The 17,874-nt window shown below is 42.1% G+C and overlaps 1 protein-coding gene and 4 long non-coding RNA genes across 5 annotated transcripts in view; 4 read left to right on the top strand and 1 right to left on the bottom strand.

Annotated features, from left to right (window-relative positions):
• The window catches only part of LOC307089101 (piezo-type mechanosensitive ion channel component 2-like), a 35,969-nt gene extending 35,600 nt beyond the window's left edge, over positions 1-369 (top strand). Inside the window, exon 51 of the mRNA XM_079755218.1 lies at positions 1-369. This exon is cut by the window's left edge and continues 891 nt beyond it. The gene's annotated coding sequence lies outside the window, so the exon portion shown is untranslated.
• Positions 370-3,645: 3,276 nt separating this feature from the next.
• Positions 3,646-4,402, top strand: LOC307088707. The gene is made up of 3 exons (XR_013812577.1): positions 3,646-3,724; positions 4,111-4,194; positions 4,273-4,402. It is a non-coding gene; the product is annotated as an uncharacterized lncRNA (long non-coding RNA).
• Positions 4,403-4,582: 180 nt separating this feature from the next.
• Positions 4,583-5,729, top strand: LOC307088425. Its single transcript, XR_013812561.1, has 5 exons — positions 4,583-4,757; positions 4,856-4,954; positions 5,042-5,274; positions 5,387-5,565; positions 5,653-5,729. It is a non-coding gene; the product is annotated as an uncharacterized lncRNA (long non-coding RNA).
• A 268-nt stretch (positions 5,730-5,997) lies between these two features.
• LOC307089061 lies at positions 5,998-8,242 on the top strand. Its single transcript, XR_013812602.1, has 7 exons — positions 5,998-6,236; positions 6,393-6,510; positions 6,594-6,685; positions 6,767-6,884; positions 7,065-7,466; positions 7,679-7,831; positions 7,936-8,242. It is a non-coding gene; the product is annotated as an uncharacterized lncRNA (long non-coding RNA).
• Positions 8,243-14,248: 6,006 nt separating this feature from the next.
• On the bottom strand, positions 14,249-15,927 carry LOC307088988. Its single transcript, XR_013812595.1, has 4 exons — positions 15,091-15,927; positions 14,805-14,967; positions 14,567-14,628; positions 14,249-14,285 (listed from the first exon to the last, which is right to left on the bottom strand). It is a non-coding gene; the product is annotated as an uncharacterized lncRNA (long non-coding RNA).
• Positions 15,928-17,874: the final 1,947 nt, after the last annotated feature.

Consider the following 17,874-nt stretch of genomic DNA (forward strand, 5'->3'; position numbering starts at 1 on the left):
CTCCATGTACCGTGCAATAGTATTGATAAGTGGTTCTGTATTACTTTCTGCTCCATATACAATGTAATAGTATTGGTAAGTGGTTCTGTATTACTTTCTGAACTGTACCATGTACTAGTATTGATAAGTGGTTCTCTATTAGTTTCTGCCCCATGTAGTGCCTGCTACACATGCATGATGTGTATGTGCCATGTATGCTCACTGTTTAATGTCACTGTGTGGCAAAGATTGCTACGTCTTGTAGCCCCCCTGACTGTGAACATGTATGGTAGAAGATCTGAACCTAGTTTAGAAATGTGAATAACTGGACAATTACACTTTAGCTTAATAACTGGAATTTAGCTGTGATTAAATGTTTTCTTCATCTGGGCCTGCCCCTGTACTTCTTCACTGCTTTTAAATCAAGTCTTTATTGGACCGGAGGTCTATATTCCTATAATTTGAGGGTCAACGTCTAGCTCCAAACAGCAACCAGGGATGACGTCATGCAGTCCAGTGATTTACATTTAGGGGATTTAGCAGACGCTTTTATCCAAAGTGACAATGAGTACATTTGTTGGAAGACGCAGTGATGACTTGGGAAGATTCACAGGTGAGGCAGGGCTGGCATCACAACATATTTCTTGCCTCCTCAAGGCAACAAGACAATGAAGGGAATGAGTCACGTTATCGTTCAACCCGGTATCACGCCATTGCGTGCTCCTGCGCACGAACGTTAATCTATTGAAGCGTGTTCCCGAGCACGATAGTCCGACTTTTTGCGTGTTACACAAAACGAAATGTAAACCAATGCATTCTGAATGGGAGTGTTCTAAGACAATTAACGTTCTCCACAAAACGCTACGAGAGAGAGAGAAAGAGAGAGCTGGAGGTACAGAGAGAGAGAGAGAGAGCGAGAGAGAGGCTTCAGAAAGGGTGTGCGCAGATAGTACAGTGCACCCTAGTTATGTTTATGCCAAAACCTATATATATAATTAGGCTATAATTATATTATTTAGCGTGTAATGAGACAATCTATAGCCAAATTGTCGAAGATGCCCGAGAATCTTTCGGGATATCAGCATGGGAAATCGGCGAATCAGACCCATGAATCTATTGTAGCGACCCTGGGACAGTTAAATAGTTTGTGTGTTATGTGTTACATTATATTTCGTTGTCCGTTATGCCAGTTGTTCTATGTGCATGTATTGTAATGTTATTCTTGTCAAACAGCGTGTGGGGCGAATCATTAGGTCAGCTGGGGGAGGGCCTTGGAAGAACAGGAGGGTGGGGGCCTGCACGCGAGTGAGACCGTGTTGCCGGGGTAACTAGCTGTTGGTTTCAATGTTGTTACAATGTTACGGGTTTCAGTGACCTGGTTTTTGGTCCATTAAAACTACCTTCAACTAATGACTCGACATGATTATGTCACCGGCGAGGTCGTTACACTATAAAGAAACACGTCATCTCAAGCGGGAGAGAAAGTTTGCGGTGCTGGTTTGTGTCACCAACCCAGCAACCCAGTCGCCAAGAAAAAACGTTGACAGTGCACGTTTCCATGAACACTGGATACGTAGCATTTCAACGTAAAAAATAGCGTGTTATACCTACAGTATCCACGTGTGCCGCTGTGGAGGCGGGTTTCGGGGTTTGGGACACGATTGTTTAGGGGGGGGGGGGGGAGACTGTTGTTGACCGGGGAGGGGGGGGGGGGCGGGGGGGAGACACGTTTGTTGAGGGGGACGACGACACACGATTGTAGGGGGGGGGACACACGTTAGTTGAAGGGGGGGGGGGGGGGACACGTTTGTTGAGGGGGGGAGACACGTTTGTATCCTAACAACAAAACAAGTTAACAAAAGCCCCATTTGTCAACTGAGAACCCCAATTCCCAGAATCCCCCGCGGCTCCGGAACACGGCGTAGCTTATATTAATCTTTATTATCTGAATGGGAAATGCAATATTTTAGGACAGATACACCATTAAACGCGTTTCTAATGACATTTCTAGCGAGAAATGTACATTTTCCTTACATAATCTTCAGTCAGTGAATGTGTATGATCTTTATTAATCTTTATTATCTGAATGGGAAATGCAATATTTTAGGACAGATACACCATTAAACGCGTTTCTAATGACTTTTCTAGCGAGAAATGTACATTTTCCTTACATAATCTTCAGTCAGTGAATGTGTATGATCTTTATTAATCTTTATTATCTGAATGGGAAATGCAATATTTTAGGACCGATTCACCGTTAAACGTGTTTCTAATAACATTTCTAGCGAGAAATATACTTTTTATTTGCATAATCTTTAGTCAGTGATTGTGTCTGATCTTTAGTTTTATAGTTATTAGGATTTGATCGGCTCGCTCGCATGTTTCAACGACGTCAGGTTGCTTTCGCTAAACTAGCAGCTCACGTGCTTCCTGCGTTTGTGTTATTAAACTGTTACTTTATGTAACTTTTAATGATATCATCTTGTTAGAAACACGTATATCTGAGAGCCAACCCAGTCGCCAAAAGCATACGTTGACAGTGTACTTTTCGTGAACACTGGATTACGTCGCATTTCAACATAAAATAGCGTGTTATACACACACACACACACACACGCACGCACACGCACAGACACGCGCGCGCGCGCGCACACACACACACACACACACACACACACATACACACACACACACACACACACACAGTATCTTGTACAATGATTTTTAGATTTCTTCTTTGTAAAACTTGAAAAATAAAGTAAGTTTTGGCTTTGGAAAAGTAATTATTTCCCTTATTATACAAATAGGCTATGCTGTTAAGGCTGCCGTGTTCCAATACCTGTACTTCCATGAGTATACTTAAAGGAAGTATACTATCCGTACTATCTACTACGTTAATTTTTCAGATGTGAGTGCTGTTCCAAATCGAGTACTCCGTGGTGCACTAACCGGAAATTACGATCACGACTGCCGCCGTGGCTCCTCCCCCGCAATAAACATCCCGCTTTGAAAGGTGAACTCTTTACGCCTAGCAGCTATAAAAAACTATAAAAACTAAAAAATGACTCTATTAATGCAGGCTATGTGGAAAATGCGCCGACTTTGGCTCAGCCTGGCTCCGACTCTTCCGCTACGTATAAATATGTGTAATCCAGCACATATAAAGACGGGGACCAGAAAATAATTACTTTCTCTCCATTGAAACCCATTCATATTTTTCGATCTCAGAAGTCCCATGAGGGGCCTACCGGAAGGGGCGAACTTACGAGCTCTATGACGCTGCTCTCGAGCGACATATAGATAGGACTGCTAATCTTACAAGCATTCTCAAGATCGATTGTCGGCAGTAGTTCTATTCATTCTATCGCTGTAACTTTTCTCTTGTGTTGCTATGGACAAGTTGTTTGACCTGGATCTCCGTGACCCCCGCACAGAAGGAAGACACCTTGCCGTTGGGTTGATGCATGACCAATTCCTTGCAGAAGCCATGGTAACAACCTTTTGTACATTAACTGAACTTGAACTTGTACATGAAATGAATGTTTCAGTACCTCAGAAACTCCGTCTAACAAGATGTTGGACTTAAACACACAGGAGGCTGCGGAGAATGTCAATCGGGCAAGATCTGGAGGGGATTCACCACGGAGCTCAACTAAACGGAGCGGACGCGGCAAGGCCAGAGGGAGACGTGGAGGCCGTGCGGGCCATACAGGCCGTGCAGACCGATGGAGTGGCCTAACTACAGGTTTGTTTATGTGCAAATTCAGATTAGTTTAATTTGGTGACAAACAATTACCCATGGCAATTAGGGATGGGTCAGAATTTTCTATTATTCGATTTTTCGTTCCCGTGGGTCAAAGTCGATTTGTAACATTTGGACCGTTAAAGGTTGGGTATGGGATTTGCGAAACGCCAGCAGATTTTGAAAATACACAACTCAAATGGTCCTACCCCCTCTCCTTCAACGCTGACTCTACCCATTCCAAGTACAAGTACATGGGAGCGGGGGAGAGGGAGTGCCGTACGACCGTTTGATTGACGTACTTACTGTCAAATGAGTTTCTTGCAGCAGTGCAAGCACTTGAGTGTCTGCCGTAGAGATATATTAATCTGTCATGTACTGTTTAACAGGCATGGACACTGAGGTGTTGGCACTTCCTTCAGAGGATTCCTTGCCCTTACCCAGAGCACAGCAAAATCCTCAAGAGATGTTTGGTAAATATACAGTGTTTAATTCTGAAATCCAAATACTGTATATAGAATGTAGATCATTTGGTTATATTTTATTTGCAGAACAAAACATGGAGAGGCTTTCTGCCCTACTGGATTCAAGCCCCTGTCCTGCTGAGCCTGAGAGAAGCGCAGCATCATCGTGGTCTGTTAGGCAGCAGAAAGCCTCTGACCGTTGGGAGGAAGCACGGCCCTACCACCTCAGATGCCTTTTGGAATCTGAGGCTGTTGGCAAGCCATTGTGTTGCTTCTGCCAAAAGCCGGCTGTTATAAGGTTGGATGTTCATCAATCAAATAATAGAATGTATCTATGTACACTAAAAAAAGTATATCATATAAATTGAGTGACTTGACTTGAGTGTTTTGTCTGCTTAGGTGCAGAGAGTGCCTTCCGGAGCAGTGGTTTTGTGGGGCCTGCGACATGCATAACCACAGCAAACGGCCACTCCACAACAGGGACAGCGTGGTGGATGGCTTCTTTAAAGCCATTCCCCCATCCACATGTATCTCAAGAGGAGAGACTGGAATATATGCCACACATGAGCAAGGTAAGGTCTGACAAATCTACCTGTCTAGACTTCCTGATCCTTATCTTGTTTATTCAGTCTGCTGCCATATACAGAATGTTCACTTTTCTTTTCGACAGATCGCATTTTACCCACAATGCCAGCACAGCACTGCACCTGCCAGGTCCCTAGCTTCACAGTGGAAGCTGGGAAACCAGTCATCTTGATTACCATCAATGGTAGAAACCAGTTCTCTATTTAGACTTCTGTTAGTCTAATATACAATATGTGTCAATGATTATGACTAATGTTGTTTTTTTCGTTAGGGCGTTATGATTTGCATTTGCCACGTTATGTGTGCCAAACATGCCTGCAGCAGTGGGCCCCTGATGTGAGAGACCTAGTCAGGAGTGGATATTGGCCAGCTTCTGCAAATGCTTCCACAATCTACACGGTGGACCTCCTCAACACCTTTCAGGAGCTGAAGTTGATCTCACCTGGATTCTCCAGGCAAGCCCTTGCAAAAATGCTGGAACATCGCACACTGTGTGCAGGAAGAGTAAGTGACATCAGCAATACTATTTATTATGCTCACCAATATTGTCAGCAATTTTTTTTTTTTTTTTTTGACTATCTCAAAAATGTTTTCCATATTCTGATATACTTTCTAGTCTGGACAGATCAACGGGGATGCCCTGCAGAGGAGCTTTCTTGAGTTTGCATACGCCTCCTTTGAGAAAGACCAGCTCTGCTGTGATACCCCTTTCACCTGCCCTGCCTGCACACCTGAAATGGTAGCAGTGTCAGCAGATGGCAACAGGAAGCTTTATCGCTTTGGCCATACTGGAAGGTGCACTTTAAGTTCTCTTTGGTAATTGAGTCGTGACTGTAAGTGACAACAAGAGTAGGTAATGGATGTTATATATTTTTCCCCTAGATCTAATGACACTCCCTTTTTTGATGGGCTATTTCTAGCCAAAGACAGTGAGGTGTCTGATTTTGTCAACACAATACAGATGGCGATGAAGAATGTAAGTTTAAGCTAAGTTTAAACACTCAAATAGTTCTGTTACTAAAGGAATCATTGCATTTCCTGGACTTCTAGAAGTATTCCATACTCCCTACTCTTTTGTCGTGAATTACATTAACAATATGTGTATGCACTATATTCACAGATAAAGGGGAGAGGCACATGTGGAGACTCTCAATGGGCAGCAGCAAGGGAGACCTCTAGGCGGGCCTCTAAACTGGATGAGGAAGTCGTTGAGGTTGCGGTGTGTCGGCATGGCTTCCTTTTTAAAAGCCCTTAACATGTACCGAGGAGAGATATTTGCGTATCCTATGTATCTCCAAAGGGAGCTTCTCCCAAGCAAGGCACAGTTTTTTGCTATGGATGTGGCATGCAAATACTGGCCATACCTACAAAAAGTTGCTTCGGTCATTCCAGCTCTCAAGAGCCTCACAGAAATGAAGCCCTTCCTGAGCATCATGCATGCAAGAGCTCATGCTACCAAGTGTGAGGTATGTCTGTTATCTGTTATTTTCAAATGAATACGCCATGTGTTACTATAGGAATGGACAGCTTTAAGCTGAATTCCTTTTCCATAATATTTGTCCACGTTTTCCAACTGCTTCATTGGCTCTAATGAACCCCAAATCCACCCATCCTTGCAACAGATAAAATGGAGTGGTCGGAATCAGAAGGGAGCAGGCACAACTGCCGGTGAGGAGGTGGAGCAAATAAACAGCTACCTCTCCCGTTGTGCCCTGACAACAAAGTACATGTCAAAAGCAGGTAAGTCACTTTGGTCTGAGTTTATGCTATCATCTAATATTGCTCATAGATTGCAGAACATAATGTAATTCTCCTTATACCAGCACGTGTGGACATGCTCACTGTGCATGCAATGGGTTGGAACCATCACAAAGCAGAGACGCTACACAAGGCCCTCTCCACAAGATATGTGAAGGTATGTTTCATATTCATGTATGTTTTTGTGCCAGTTGTTAGGCAGACTGAGTTCCTATTGTAATTATTGTAAATATTTTAGACATCTAAAAGGGCAGAAGAAGAGGCAGAGAGGCTGTCACAACTGCAGAAGGACCTGCAGTGCTCAAATGCAATGGCTGTACAGTGGATTGCTGAAGTCAAGGAATGGGCAGAGAGCGGTGAGGACAGAACAATATACATGCCTTTTTGCAGTTTCCTTACAGACATTTGTGTTCAAACGGTAATCAAAATAATACACAATCAGTGAAGCATTAGTGCTGCAAAAATCTAGAAAACTCGGTTGCATTGTATAGAATACAGTACACTGAGCTTAATTTCACCCTAACGGATATCTACAGAGACCCCAGTAACGGGTCTGCACGTTCTCCAGCAGTCCATTGAGGGTCTCCATCTGGGTCTAAAGCAACAGAAATAAACCCTCTACCGTCAGAATGGTATGTAGGCTTTTTCTTGAGTTATCCGGTATACCTAACAATGTATCTATATTGTTTTTAATATAACCTATGCAAGGTTTTTGTGTCTGCATATTACGTTTCTCCTAAACAATCTAGACAGCAACAAGCTTCGCCATCGTCTCCGAAGAAAGTTGACGGAAGACAAAAAGCGCCTTCTCCAGGAGATTGATAAATACAACAGTCTTGTTGCAGACCTCTCCAAAAGGATTGATGTGGCTTTGGTTGACCACTCTTTGGCTGGACAGAGCACTGGCGCAATATGGCCATGGGAGGACTATGGCAGTGGTATGCATTTTTCAATGCTTTTAAAATGTCATGCAGTATATCGGAATAGTGAACTATCCTGAAATGATATATTAAATATAATGGTGGTTTTGTAATATATAAAACGATTTTGGGAAAGAAACATCATTTCTAAATTCTGTTTCCATTATGGTTGCATTGCTAAATGTTATGCCAGATACTCATGTATTGATCTTAATATTTTGGATCATTAGTAACAATCGGGGTCAAGAAACGACTGCACGACCAGGAAATGCTGAAAACACGGCTGGAAGAGGAGCTCCCTATCCTGGTGTTGGAGATGGCCCAGCACTGTACGTGGTTGCAGAACCTGGGAGTGGCCCTCAAGACGGAGCTTGCAAGATACGGTAAGTTAAAGACAAGTTTTGGGGATCCCATTTAATGTATTCAATTAGTGGGGGATGTTTCAATATATATTAACGTCGTTGGGTTTTCTGTCCTCTACTTGTAGAAGATGAAAATGGACTTCACTGTCTCTTGGCAAGAAGACTTGCGGAAGTGGAAGAACGACATCAAATGGTCCTGCAGCGGTATAAGACTGCTCTAGGTCCATTGGCCTCTGTCCTCCTTGATGTTTGTGAGGAAGAGGAATGTGATCCGATGGGCCTGGTCAGTCCAGACACCAGCGAGGATGAGGAAGATGCAAGAGAACAAGCAACTTAGTTGATGGTGTGGTTTCGTGCCTCGCTTGATGTACACAAATGATCATTGTTATTGCTATGTTTAAAATAAAAAAATAAAAAAATCTATCTCTTCAATTCAAGATGGGGTGGGTGAGAATAAATAGTGCTATAACCTCACTAGCCTTATTGACATGGACACATCTGTTCCGCATAGATTTCTATGCACGAGACTTAACGGACACTTTTGTTACTGCCATGTATACAGTACATTCGGATCACATTTTAGGAAGAGATCTATGACGCATAGAAATCTATGCGGATCAGATGTGCCATGTAAACGCGGATACTATGAATTTCATTCATATATACAATTTCAGAAGTGGATGAGATTCGAGAAATATCTTGTTATAATGAGAAAGAATGTCAAGGTTTGGGGGTTGATGAAAAACTATTTTGAACCTTTGTGGTATGGCAACCCAGTCGCCAAAAGCATACGTTGACAGTCACTTTAAGGACAAGTTATGAGAGAAATGCACATTAACTTTTTGTTATCTCATAAGCGGTGTGGTGCCGGCTCCTTTTGACCTTTTGACCCCAGACTTCAAAAACGTGTCCACAGGCCAGCTGTGTCTACCCACCTTAAGCCACAAATGTACACCTACATCCCACAGTAAATGGGGACTAGAAACATAACCTCTGTCATATACATTTACTCTACTGTTGGAGGTCACGCCCCTTTTTCCACCTTTTCGAGATAGCTAGAGATGCTAAAATGTTTACACACATTTCCCGGGGCCCCGTGTACGACATATCCGAGATTTGGAGTTCTAGCCCTTAGAGAAAAAAAGTTTTCCCAAATGGAGTGTCATTTGGACAAAGCCCCTCAGAAGTGTAGCCTGCAAGACCTAATGGTTCAGAATGTGGTGGAAAAAGTTTTTGAGATAGGAAGGTCCTACCGCCCTGAAATTTTAATACCTTATTCTAGGGCCTAACTGGGACCTCCGCACCGAAACTTGGCCCGGTCGGACCCCGAGGGCAGGAAGGGGGGGCCTGCCCTCGGGGTCTGACCGGGCCAAGTCTCGGACAGGAAGGGCCCCCCCTTCCTGCCCTCGGGGTCCGACCGGGCCAAGTTTCGGTGCGGAGGTCCCAGTTAGGCCCTAGAACAAGGTATTAAAATTTCAGGGCGGTAGGACCTTCCTATCTCAAAAACTGTTTTTCCACCACATTCTGAACCATTAGGTCTTGCAGGCTACACTTCTGAGGGGCTTTGTCCAAATGACACTCCATTTGGGAAAACTTTTTTTCTCTAAGGGCTAGAACTCCAAATCTCGGATATGTCGTACACGGGGCCCCGGGAAATGTGTGTAAACATTTTAGCATCCCTAGCTATCTCGAAAAGGTCGGCAAAGGGGCGTGACCTCCAACAGTACAGTAAATGTACATAAGACAGAGGTTAGTTTCTAGTCCCCATTTTTTGTGGGATGGAGGTGTACATTTGTGGCTAAAGGTGTGTAGACACAGCTGGCCTGTGGCCACGTTTTTGAAGTCGGGGGTCAAAAGGTCAAAAGGAGCCGGCACCACGCCGCTTATGAGATAACAAAAAGTTAATGTGTGTTTCTCTCATAACTTTTTGTCATTATTAAAGAGAGGCCTGATTCTCAGATATGCATGTTGGATGGCTAGGGTGTAGGTTTGGGTAGAACTTCAGACCAAAATCTTGTAAGCGAGCCGCTGGGTGAGGTGCAACAAGATGGAGCACTTGCTGAGTAATTTCTTGTAGGGCCGGTGCGTAAGAGGGCAAACAAGATGTCCTTCAATATCTACGCTTCCAGGCGATTGCAACGGTGCCACACATGAACACATTCAAACATGTTTAATGGTAGTAATTAGCTGTCGAAATTGGAGGCCTTAATCAATAATGACCAGCTATTGATTTGCTTCCCGATAAAAGTTTGTGACAAATGACATGTTATTTAGCATCTACACATTGAGCTGAGTCCAATGACACAAAGCATGACACTCCACGGCCCTACACGGCCCCCTACACTACATGGCCCCTGTATTTTACATGGTACACCTATGGTCTAGGGCATGATCTCTGTGTGGCACAAGGTCGAGCTTGATCTCATTGGACTCAGCTGCTAATGTAGATGCTAAATAACATGTAATTTGTCAGAAAACTCCATCGGGTAGCAAATCTATAGCTGGTTATTATCTATAAAGGCCTCCAAAATCGACAGCTAATTACTACCCTGAAACATAGTCAAATATGGTCATGCATGGCACCGTTGCAATCGCCTCGAAACGTAGATGACAAATGACACCTTGTTTGCCCCGTTACGGGAAGATATTTTCATGGTATATCTTTCTATTTCCTAACCAAGCTCCATTGCCGTCTTTAACCAACATGGTTTGCCGAGAGTCACGTGACGTTGACGCAGGCCCATTGAAAAGAAAAGGCCCAAAAAACGTAGGCATGTCACATGTTTAAAGCCGTTATTGTAATTAATTAATTTAATATTAAAATATAGGCTATTATATGTATACAATTATTACGTCGTGTAATATTCTATCTATAAGTAGACCATAACTTTTATTCAATTATCGTTATAACATGATCTGTATCTGACCATTGAACATCTTTAACCAAGTTCAGGTATAACCAGACCATATAACAAATATTTATAACATATAAACTAGGCTATACGTATAGCATATCATACATTTGGTTACAGGCCAAATTCGGTATAAATGTTACCCTCTGCTGGCCCACAACTAGATCGTCGCGTCCCTAGCAACCTGACGTCTTTGAAACATGCTAGGGAGACCATAAAACTAACTATCGAACAAAAGATCAGACACATTCACTGACTGAAGATTATGCAAGTAAAAAGTATATTTCTCGCTAGAAATGTTATTAGAAACACGTTTAATGGTCAATCTGTCCTAAAATATTGGATATATATATATATATATATATATATGCCTAATGCCTTCAGGGCGGCGCTACTGTTCAATCAGGACAAGAACAATGAGGTACTCCCACTCTTTTATCCCTGCAACCATCAGGTTACTAAATGATGACAAAAGTAAGGAGTAGGTGGAGAGCACACCAGTGTTGCTGGGTGTTTCCGGGGGCAGGGTGGTTGTTACTGACGGGCTGAAATGAATTGTGAGTTAAATGTGTGTGTTGGACTGCCTTTGATATATGTTTTTGTCTACCTCCTATTGCTATTTATTGTATTTATTAAGTAATCTATTATGTGAGACTGGAAACTGTGAACGAAATTGCCCATTTTGGGATAAATAAAGTTTTCTAATCTAATCTAATATATATATATATATATATACGTAACCATTTCCCCCAAATGCTGGGAGAACGTATCGACCCCTATTGGTGCTATTCCTCCATTCATTTAGATGGGCGGAAGAAACGTGTATCTCTTCACGCTTTGGTCAGGCATAGCGTGACACTGAACACTCCTTGCGAGGTGGACCAATGTATCTATTTCACGCCTTGGCGTGATACCGGGTTGAACAGACTGTTCTGTGTTTATGTGTGGAAAAATAACATCATTACACGGTTCCATAAAATAACATAATCAGCAAAGACAATGGTTTTATTTCCATGCTTTAAACGGCATTCGGGCTGCTAGTTTCAGCGTCCATAGCAACCATCATAGGCTTAGCCACCATGTTTTTCTGTCGAGACAAAATACGTTTTCAGACAAACGTAATTGAGAATGCCGAACAGACAGGGACAGGGTTGTCCTTTAGGGCTTCGGCCTCCTAATTGATCATTGATCAAAACTCTGCCCAATCCTCACCTTCTCTGACGCAGAGAAACTCGTCCACGCCTTAATCCCCTCCAGGCTTGATTACTGTAACAGCCTTCTCATGGTACACCCTATAACACCTATGGTCCTTAGATTATTATTTATTTTATTGTGTTATTGCCCTTCGTGTTTTGTTGTAGCACTTTGAGATTATTTTTATGAAAAGTGATTTACAAATAAAATGTATTATTATTATTATTGTAGTAGGCTATATTTGAATGCCCTTTCACATATATGAAACCACCACCACACCATGGTTGGTTTGACGTAGCAGCTAACTTAATCATCCAAGAGAATCTGGTGTTTTGGTGTTGAATAAAGATCTATCAGCACAATATTTTAATAATCTGTTGTGACTAAATTGACATTCAGTAGGCCCTGCTTGCACTTGTATGTTTAAAATCAATATTTTCTATACAATATAGCCATTTGCAATTATACCTGGATGCATATCTTAAATACATTGAATGGATTAAATACTCAATTAATTGCTGCTACTACTCTATTAGCTAGAGACCCTTCAGCCCACAACTTTTGAGTTACTTTAACTTTACCCACCATGTACTGCCTACAGACTGGAATTCATATTTATATTAACTGTTGTGTCCATACATATATATATATATATATATATATATGTGTGTGTGTGTCATTAAGCTCTTAGTGACCACATTTGAATGGCAGGGCAATCATGTATCAGGAGTAGCACCACATTCTAGAAAGACTGAAAATATGTTTTTATTTGAAGAGGGCAGGGGGACTAATTCAAATCTTTTGGCTGCCAGGACCTGACCCACTCCTTCCCACTGAAAAGAGAACAAATAATATATCAATGAACCGTTTTGTGATGATTGGTCGAACTCCACTTACATAACACACAGTATATACCTACTTTATATTGATTCTCATCTATAAAGGCAATTACAAATCAAGCCCAATCTTTGCACATTTTCGTTCTTGAGCAATACCACACTTTCAAGTCATTTTCTAATAATTCAAGATCTAATAATGTAATAGTGTATGACACATAAGAAAGGGAATGATGAAACCACTTGATAGGAAATCTGGTTGGCAAGTGTGTTTGGTGGAAGAACTACTGTTAAACGTTAAAATAGCAGCAGCTATTTTGCACCAAGATGGTGCAAAATAATATGGTATAATATAGAATACTCGGAAAAGCAATGAAGTGGTTTAAAAAAACCCAGTGAAACAGAAAGAAACCAAATTAAATACATACCAAACTGGGCAAGGCTGCCAATCAACAAGGACTTCTTTAATGCCCTATCAAGGAAAGGAACCATAAATTCATTAGTAAGATAATAAATTCAGTGTTAGCCTATGAGTTTGATAGACAAAATGCATTGACGGTACTATTCCAAAATATTTATGCAAATTACTTGTATACATGAGTAAATTACATTTACAGTATGCACTTAATATGCATGCTCATGATCAATCAGCGAGAATGTCATTCCTACAGTTAATCACGCATGTGTTTTTGCTGGGTCTTTATGGGTCTGTCAAACCTTTCTCATCCTCTCCTTCCCGTAACTCCTTATTTCGAAGGAGTCACGACCAATATGGTAGGGGCAATCTGAAAATATAAAAAACATGTTTTTCACAACAAAACCATCTATGCTTATCCACTGGCAAATATAAAATACCGCAAATATAAAATCAATAACAGTAATTATTAATACTGTATTAATGCTGTAATCGCTGCTATGAATACACAGGAGAATAATTTACAATTCCATAATTATAAATTGTGTAAAGGGTTTGTCAGTGCTCTGATCGTTACAAACTATTTCATCTTACTCTTCGGTAAAGTCTTGTTCCTTTTTTCAAGCCCCTTCTGGCTGTGATGCTCTGTAGGAAAGAAATGTTGAGGTATTCAAACAAAGACTCAAATGGTCATAATCAACATTCTTATTACAGTCCTTTTTCCAAAATAACTACAATAAATGTAATGCTATGGTGAAAAGAATAGTAGTCAATTAGCAATTCGATCTGTACAGACATTCTGAACATACCTTTTCTCCTCCGCTTCCTCTGCACAGTAGAGACCGCTGTTGGAATGGAAAATAAAATATTAATCATTCAGGCAATGATGTTTATTTGTATGACACTTAGTACCTTCTCATGCATGCTTTAATTGAAAAATCCATACCTGGTCCTTCCGTGTCCGGGTGGGCCACCTCCTCTACCTGCAGGGCCCCCTCCTCCACCTGCAGGGCCCCCTCCTCCACCTGCAGGGCCCCCTCCTCCACCTGCAGGGCTACCTCCTCCCCCTCCTCCACCTGCACGGCCCTGTCCTCCACCTCTCCCATGTCCATGTCCATCTAAGATGACATAAGATAACACTCACTCAAAGTCCAACAGTGGAACTTCAACAGTGCAAGTGTAAATTCAGTTTTAAAAAATATGAAATTAAGACCATACAGATCTATACACATCTATACACATAAATAACCATAAACAAACATGAAAAGAGGTTAGCACTTATACAGCTGACTTAGTATATTGTAATTTGTAGCATAATATATTGGAGTATATATGCAGTATATAACAATATATAGGATTAGCCTCTTTAATTGTCATAGATATTCCTGTATGTCTTCACCTGAGTGGTCCCCCTGCCCTCTTCTGGCCCCTCTGCAGTCCCACTTGCAAAAGGGGTCCATCCTGTGCAAGTTTGAAAAGTGTTGCAAAGGGTTATTAAATTGCAAATGGCAACCAAAAAAATTGTAGCAATAGTTCCATGATAAAAATGAATGTGGTGGACAAATAACAAGATGCAGTTAGTATTTTGGTAAACAAAGCAGAGGGTGTGTGGAATTTATAAAAATAAAGAATCATACCTTGACAAATGTACTCATGGATGGAGCCCATTTTTTTGAGGGACTCCTCCGCAAATGTGGCCAAGGTGCAACGAGGTGTGAACACCTTGACCACATGGCTCTTTTTAGTGGCTTTTCCAAGCAGCAGGACAGGTTTATATCCTGCTGCTTGAAGCTTTTCGAGCTGTAAGGAAATCACAGCATGTTAATGTTTTGCCTGTAGTAATCAAAAAAGACCTACTATTCAAAGCAATAGTGATTCAGACAGTTAAAGGTAGAACATAATTAATCTGAATTGTTTACATACCAGGAGGAACATTTCCTGCTTGACAACAGCCATGTTGTGGTTCTTCTTGCGGGAAGACGCCCACTCTTCCCGCTTAGCCTCAAATTTTCTCAAGGCAATTTTGAGGCGTTCCTTTACAGGCTGGACCATTTTGCAGTGGCTGCAAACCTTTTTAGCGCAAGGCAGAATGGTTTTGCAGGAGGGGCATGTTTTACATGTGCTGCCTGGCATATTGAAAGATTACCTAATTTACAAAGACACAGACAAACCGAATAGACAGATAAACAAAACAGATTAGATACACAGATAGTAGATAGATAAGAAAGATTATAGATATAAAATATTAGCATTGGCAGAGAGATAGTTAAGATGTATGATGCTTATTTGAAGCTGCAGGGAGAAAAAAGTAAATCACTAAAAACAAACTATTTTTTACAAACAGCCGACTACATTGTGTAAATTACCTTCTAACATGATGCTGTGTATGGTACTTATCTAAGCCTTTCTCATTGTTCAATTTCAATTACTAACGAACTAGCTAGCCTACCCGAGGGACAGGTGGCGACGTAGGCCTACATTAGCCTATGAAGCAACGCTTTTGTTATCTGTTATTAGCTGTTAATACCTGTTAATATTCTTTGACAACGGCAATATAATTATTTGCACTATCAACTCCATAATCTTAGTATTTCAAGCATTCAACCGTTTTTAAATAGCAGTCAATCATAGTTGAACTTACGTCACACAAACCAGCACCGCAAATTTTCGGTCACTCCAGAGTTGACGTCTTTCTTTCAACCCGGTGTCACGCGATTGCGTGCTCCTGCGCACGACCGTGTGCGTGTGTGTGCGTGCGTGCGTGTGTGTGCGTGTGTGTGTGTGTGTGTGTGTGTGTCTGTGCGTGTGCGTGCGTGTGTGTGTGTGTATAACACGCTATTTTATGTTGAAATGCGACGTAATCCAGTGTTCACGAAAAGTACACTGTCAACGTATGCTTTTGGCGACTGGGTTGGCTCTCAGATATACGTGTTTCTAACAAGATGATATCATTAAAAGTTACATAAAGTAACAGTTTAATAACACAAACGCAGGAAGCACGTGAGCTGCTAGTTTAGCGAAAGCAACCTGACGTCGTTGAAACATGCGAGCGAGCCGATCAAATCCTAATAACTATAAAACTAAAGATCAGACACAATCACTGACTAAAGATTATGCAAGTAAAAAGTATATTTCTCGCTAGAAATGTTATTAGAAACACGTTTAACGGTGAATCGGTCCTAAAATATTGCATTTCCCATTCAGATAATAAAGATTAATAAAGATCATACACATTCACTGACTGAAGATTATGTAAGGAAAATGTACATTTCTCGCTAGAAAAGTCATTAGAAACGCGTTTAATGGTGTATCTGTCCTAAAATATTGCATTTCCCATTCAGATAATAAAGATTAATAAAGATCATACACATTCACTGACTGAAGATTATGTAAGGAAAATGTACATTTCTCGCTAGAAATGTCATTAGAAACGCGTTTAATGGTGTATCTGTCCTAAAATATTGCATTTCCCATTCAGATAATAAAGATTAATATAAGCTACGCCGTGTTCCGGAGACGCGGGGGATTCTGGGAATTGGGGTTCTCAGTTGACAAATGGGGCTTTTGTTAACTTGTTTTGTTGTTAGGATACAAACGTGTCTCCCCCCCTCAACAAACGTGTCCCCCCCCCCCCCCCCCTTCAACTAACGTGTGTCCCCCCCCCTACAATCGTGTGTCGTCGTCCCCCTCAACAAACGTGTCTCCCCCCCCCCCCCCCCCCCTCCCCGGTCAACAACAGTCTCCCCCCCCCCCCCCCCCCCCAAACAATCGTGTCCCAAACCCCGAAACCCGCCTCCACAGCGGCACACGTGGATACTGTAGGTATAACACGCTATTTTTTACGTTGAAATGCTACGTATCCAGTGTTCATGGAAACGTGCACCGTCAACGTTTTTTCTTGGCGACTGGGTTGCTGGGTTGGTGTGTTCCCCCCCCCCCCCCCCCCTACAATCGTGTGTCCCCCCCCCCCTCAACAAACGTGTCTCCCCCCCCCCCCCCCCCTCCCCGGTCAACAACAGTCTCCCCCCCCCCCTAAACAATCGTGTCCCAAACCCCGAAACCCGCCTCCACAGCGGCACACGTGGATACTGTAGGTATAACACGCTATTTTTTACGTTGAAATGCTACGTATACAGTGTTCATGGAAACGTGCACTGTCAACGTTTTTTCTTGGCGACTGGGTTGCTGGGTTGGTGACACAAACCAGCACCGCAAAATTTCTCTCCCGCTTGAGATGACGTGTTTCTTTATAGTGTAACGACCTCGCCGGTGACATAATCATGTCGAGTCATTAGTTGAAGGTAGTTTTAATGGACCAAAAACCAGGTCACTGAAACCCGTAACATTGTAACAACATTGAAACCAACAGCTGAAAACCGGACCCAAACAAACCCCGGTTACCCCGGCAACACGGTCTCACTCGCGTGCAGGCCCCCACCCTCCTGTTCTTCCAAGGCCCTCCCCCAGCTGACCTAATGATTCGCCCCACACGCTGTTTGACAAGAATAACATTACAATACATGCACATAGAACAACTGGCATAACGGACAACGAAATATAATGTAACACATAACACACAAACTATTTAACTGTCCCAGGGTCGCTACAATAGATTCATGGGTCTGATTCGCCGATTTCCCATGCTGATATCCCGAAAGATTCTCGGGCATCTTCGACAATTTGGCTATAGATTGTCTCATTACACGC

The sequence above is a fragment of the Pollachius pollachius genome (assembly GCF_949987615.1).
Source record: "Pollachius pollachius genome assembly, chromosome: 17".
Classification (NCBI taxonomy): domain Eukaryota; kingdom Metazoa; phylum Chordata; class Actinopteri; order Gadiformes; family Gadidae; genus Pollachius; species Pollachius pollachius.